The sequence below is a fragment of the Hetaerina americana genome, unplaced genomic scaffold, assembly GCF_022747635.1.
Source record: "Hetaerina americana unplaced genomic scaffold, ioHetAmer1.1.p SCAF_20, whole genome shotgun sequence".
In the NCBI taxonomy this organism is placed as follows: domain Eukaryota; kingdom Metazoa; phylum Arthropoda; class Insecta; order Odonata; family Calopterygidae; genus Hetaerina; species Hetaerina americana.
In genome coordinates, this window is record NW_027286764.1 from 7,869,491 (window position 1) to 7,875,830 (window position 6,340).

The window sequence follows — 6,340 nt, forward strand, 5'->3', positions numbered from 1 at the left end:
GAGACATGTACAGGTTGCGGATTAACCTCCTTTCCCTCCAATCTATTCCTGTTTTGTGCATTATAGTCATCAGTTTTCCCAATTCACTCTATCAAATGGATTTTCAAAATCTACGAAACAGGCAAATACCTCCTGGTTGTGTTCCATATTCCTCTCGATTAATAATCTCATTACTGCAATGGCATCACGCGTACCTCTCCCCTTCCTAAACCAAAACTGATCATCCCCTAAGCAATCATTTGCCCTACTCTCTATCCTTTTGTTGAATAACCTGAGAACAAATTTAGCTGCCTGAGATATCAACTTATTGTTCAATTCATAAAGGTGTTTTTTGGATTGTAGTGGGACGTTTGTTGGATACGTCGAAGTCCTTCCACGTTACCTCACATCACTATTTTGGCAGGGGATTTTATGCACTCTCGAACATGAGAGGGGTGGTAAATACTGTCGAGTCTGTTTTTGGGAAAAAAGGGAGATATAAAATATTAATTTGTAAATATAGTAATAGGGTTATTAGCGATTTTAGAGCTGACGAGCCTCAATAGGTTAACTAGCACGGACGTGTAGTATCTTTTACATTTTTTTAACAAATATTTCAAATAGCAGACTCACTTTGTACCTTAAACTGAGAGAACTAAATATCGTAAAACAGATTGCAACTGGCAATAGGTACATTGATGACATGATCCACCTTGATTTGCAAATGAAAGAAAAAAATAGCTACCAGAAATATCTACTCTTTCGCACCAAATATATGTACTTATACTCCTCGTTGGCATATGCCAATCTATTTGGACGTTAATATATAATGCATGTAGGCAGTTTCGATTTACAATTTTCTTTCATCAAATTTGTTGAGTGCACGTACAGTACTTAGCCGTGTGCGATACATTTCCTTAGAGAGCGCGCTGCCATTCTTATTTTTACTTTCTCTTACTTCAGGGATTCAAAAAAATCATTTTATACTCTTTTAGGCGACGTTGACCCTTCCCCAACGTCAACGTAAAAAGTCCAACGAGGATGTTTATTTATCTGCTCTGCTAATTTTAATGTATTGAATAATGATTTCTTGTAATGCTTTATTTTTTATGATCGTTTTGTAATTTTAATATTTATATCCTTGGTTCCATATCTTTTCCGACTAATCTTACTAGTTAAGTGGTTTTTAAGATTTCAATATCTGAGTTCCTTTCTATTGATTTTGTATTTATTAGCTCTTCTTATCGCTCAACTTGTAAATAATAGGTTCTCTTGGCTCCCTTGCCAGAGAAATAGTTTTTTCGAAATGTCACCATCAAATTTGGCCGTTTATTTTCAATTTCTTGAAATTTCTTCGATAAAATCAATTCTTTTTCATTATTCGCATTATCGCAAATATCTCAGCTAAAATTTTATAAGTAGTGTTTTCTTAATTATTTTCTTTCAGTTTTATTTTTTTGATTTGCTTTCTTTTTATTTCTATTCTCTTTCTTTTTCATGTTGCGTATTTGTTTAGTATTCAGCGCATCCAATGAGAAGTTTAATATTCTTTGCCTCTTTGCGCTCCAGAGTAACAAAACCAATCGATGATATGATATTTACACCTCTGTTACAATGGTATTCTAATTTAGATATATCATTTGACCTCTTCTGGAATTTTGGGCTTTTAGACATCTATATCTATGCAAATATATCTATTTGATTGTATTAGAACTGCTCATTTACGCCCATGATATTCCTTGGAAATATTTTTGCTTATCCATTGGCTTGGTTTACCAACGTTTGCCACACCATGTACGAATTTTAATTGTTGTTTCCCGTACCTCAAATTCCAAACGTTCAAAAAATGAAAATTTCTTCTCCAATTTTATTTCCCATCAGCCCATTTACAGCGCACGTCAGAGAGGTCATCCATCGGCGCACCATGGATTGGTGCGCTGGCGCATTGGTGTAAATCCGAGTGACTCCTTGGATAATGCCTGTTGAACCCGAACTGGGAGATGACCCGTGGTTCCAGTATGGTGCTGGAATCCGTGGGTGAGACACAGAGCAAATGATTCGCCCCTCTACCTCGCATTTTCAAGTTCCGCTTGTTCCAAGGATTATCACCAGGTGAGCTCGAAACTCAAGTAAATAATTTCTTCTAGGCTTTGATTTATACTTAATACTGCTACATATATATTCCTTTTATTTCTTCTTTGCCCGAGCTAAATGTTCAGCAGTACTTTTTCGATGATTCACCTTCCATTGTATCATCTCTGTCCTCGTCATCCCTCTCAACAATCCTTACCTCAGTTTGATGTAAATGGGTGCATCATCTATTTTATCGCAGTGCCTTTGGGTCTAGATTATCATTTAACCTTCATAAATGTCATATTACACTGCTATAGACTTTTCAATTTATGTATTTATGGGAAAATAAATCCGTTCAAGGTATTAATAATAAATTCAGCGAACTGCGGGGGATGCCGCGAGAGTAACTTTTAAATGGAGTCATCCGGTAAGATGCTTTTCAATGCATAAGAAATATTCGCCTTCACCGGGATCTCGGTCAAGGATAATGTTTATTGTATGAATGATTTTCACAGTTTTAAATTGTTGTCTATTACCAATAAGTCATTTAGGACGCACAAAGAGGATTTCCAAACTCAATACTGAAATAATATCCGTAAAAGTAAATACGAGTAATTATAATTTATGATTCAAGATAAAATCTAAAAAAAAATTGTTACTTTCATGATTATAATTCTCAATAAGAGTTTGAATTATAAAAATCAAGGTGAAATACCAAAAGCAATTTATTTAGTAGTTCTGGCGAAGGAATCCGTAAGTTTCTTTTAAATAGGCAGAATAATTTAGGAAAACGTCCGCATAATCCGATTCCATATCGGCAGGTCTTAATATTCTGGGAGTTAAAAAAAATTGGTGGACATTATTTATCAAATGATAGAACAAACATTTGAGCAAGGAAGATCCAAAGCACGAAAGGAAAGATCCAAGAGCTCAAATGATTGGGACTCATCAGCGTCATTCGGAATGCCGCAATCGGAGGAAACTCCAGGAATCTTTGACTTCAACCGCAAAGGCTGACGGCCTAGCCTAATATGAAGAGTACGAAATGGTAATCATATCTGCTCACCGCAATATTTTGCTCTGACCGACGCCCAATTTTTGATTCGCCTTTGGAATGTTTCGGGGAGAGCAATGCCAGGTTTGTGAACAAGATTTCAGATCCATTTAATTCAAGATATCTACCAATTGAAGTTTAGTTTTGGACCGTCAGTTGGACTTTAAAAAGCTGTGTTATATATAGAATCAAACACAATTTCGGAAGCTCAGTTCAGTAGGTGTAATTGTTAAAGGCAACATATTCTTTAATAGGTGTTCATTAAAAATTTAAGATAATTTAAATTATCCACTCGCCATCTTTTATTAATGTTATCAAAGAAATTAATGAATTTCCTTCTGGGAAATGGATAATTTATATGATCACGTTCTAATACTTGCGATTCCGGGAAACTTATCACTACCAGATACTTGGAATTTGGCGATTGTGTTTTGGGTGAAATTGTATAAGAGAAGGTTTTTATCTATTAATTATAATATTTATTAGCAGAAAATTCATTGTAAATGATACAATTTAAGGGAAATGATTCTGCCAATTTTTATTAGGATTATTTTATCTGAACTCTCTTTTAAGATCCACCAGTGGCCATGGATATGAACAAAAATACGACTTAATATTAAATATTACTCAAATACCTTTTTGGAGAATTTTTTAGGCTTTCTTAACGATATTGATGAATTATACAAAAAATAAATCTGAATGTTTCCATAGCAACGTGCTAAGTTCGCGGAAATTGTAGGAGGTATGAATCCATAAAATTTTAAGAAAGGAGCAGCGGTCCATAAATAAAAATGAAATACCCAGAATTTGACCATTTCTCGTCCCCTCATAACTGTAGAAAATATGTAATTGTTCACATTCCGTTCATATCCTACATTTGGCTCGCAAAAATCCCGGAAAGTGTAATTACGCAGAAAATGCGATATGTAGCTATCTCGATAGGGTAGCCTTCTGGGCCGGATGTGCAAATAATGTGTTGCTCTCTCTCCCCAGATTTTGCCTCGAGGCCATGCGCATGTGTCCGCACGTCTGTGATCGAACAGGTTTTCGGGAGGATTGGAGGGAATGCAGAGGAGGGAAATAGTTCATCCTTTTGTGTGAATACATCCCCTTTCCTTATCGCCATGGGGTTTCGTTGTTCCATTTTGAACTACAGTGTACTCTGATTATCGACGAGATCACGAAGTCTGTATATTCATCCTTCAAGAAAACCTCGAATTTCCATTGAAATCTGTGCTGAGAAATCACTCGTTGTCATTCAAACTCTACAAAATGTAGGAGAACGAAGTGTAAATAAACACTGAATAAATATTTGATTATTCAAAAGAAATCCTCCTTAATTACATGACGATATTGTATGGGTGATTTGTAATTAGCTTCAAATTTAATGTGGATGAAAATTCCGGAAAACATAATCAGTTAAAGAAAACTTAATTAAAATATATTTACAGGGTTCGTCCGGAAAATAAGTGTACTGACTACTGATTTTTTCCCGCCGCTCCAGGCGCGCCCAGCACCGCTCTGACGGGCTGCGATTGGAGGGGGGTATGTTGGCAAGCGACGCTGAAAAAGGCAGTCGGCTCTGAGCTGTGGTGTAGTGAGGAGCTCTGTTAACGCGAACCTCCACGCTCGACCCACGTCACGGAACGCGATGCCGAAGTTTTTGGAGCAGCGTTATTCCATCAAATTTGCGGTAAAGCTTGGGAAATCGTCTACCGAAACTGTCGGTATGATTAACCAGGCTTACGGGGAGTCAGCCATGTCCAGAAACATGATCTTTCGGTGGCACAAGATGTTCGTGGAGGGCAGAGAAGAGGTCGACGACGAGTCTTCGAGAGGTTCCCGATGATGCCTTCGCGGGAGCGTTCCAGGAATGGGAACGCCGCTGGAACAAGTGTATCGACTCACAAGGGTCCTATTTTGAGGAATATTAGCTTAAGATATGTAAAAGTGCAATAATTTTTTTTTCCTGAGCTCAGTACACTTATTTTCCGGACGAACCCTGTATTAATAATATTCAAGAAACCAACGGGTCGGGTTTTGCAATAATCAGATTCTAAAACCCTTCACATGATCTTCAACTGTGATGCAGTGTGAGAAGTTTCGAGTTCCTAAGACCCATGGAGAAACTCGGCTTCATTAAACGTGTCTCGGGTAAACGTAATGAGTAAGTAAAAGAGAGGTGTTATTTCGCTCCAGTTAGAACTCATTTTGAATATGTCTTAAGTAATTGGGATCCTTGGGAGAAAATTTGGCAGAAAGATTTAGATAAAATACAGATAAAATCCGCCAAATTCGTCAAAAGTTGTTACAATAAGACGAGAAGTGTGACAGGCTTTTTAGGAGCATTAGGCTCGGAGCCACTTAAAGTACAAAGAGAACAAGCAAGACTTAGACTTTAAGAAAGGTTCAGAACAAACGAGTTTAACGATGACTGTATAGGAATTATGATGGCCTTACAATATCTAGGTAGATCAGACCACAAAGATAAAATAAGGGAAATAGATTCCAGTACAAATGGTTACAAATACTCGTTCTTTCCCCGGACAGTCAGGGATCATAGTAGTAAGAAACGAAAATTACTTTAGAAACATTAAATACCTCTTTTTTCATGAAGTTTTCTCGGGTCTTCCACCGGATGAGGGGTTCCATATTGGCCAACGTTTCGATGCATCGGGATGGATTACTCCATTAACTTAACGGGACGAAGTTACTTGCCCGCGCCGGCGGTTACTAGGACGGAACAATCAAAGGATCAATTGAAATTAGAATGGCAGGGTGTAATTTCAACAGGCATTCCGGCTATTCCCTCAATAATGCATGGAAACCTGTGCTAATGGAGGTAAGAAAAGGAAGGAACAGAAAACAACGGCCCGGCGACCAATCAGGAGGCTCCTCCTCCTCCGATCAATCAGAAGTCACCTGACTCGAGAGCGCAAATATATAAGACGGCCAAACACAGAGTGGCAAAGGAGAGACCTGCACCACACAGACCTGACCGACCCACCGACCGATGAGATGTGACCAGTACAGGAGGTGATTGGGTTCTGGAGAACAACCTACCTACTGAGGAAAGCCTACTGGACAACCTACTGAGATTCCGACGTACGCCTCCCTTGGACTATTCTACTAAATATTTCTAACTACTATATTCTACTAGATATTTCTGGTTGCTGATATCACTGAATAATCGAAGGACAGCGCAGCAAGGCGCCCGTGGTGTCCAATATGGAC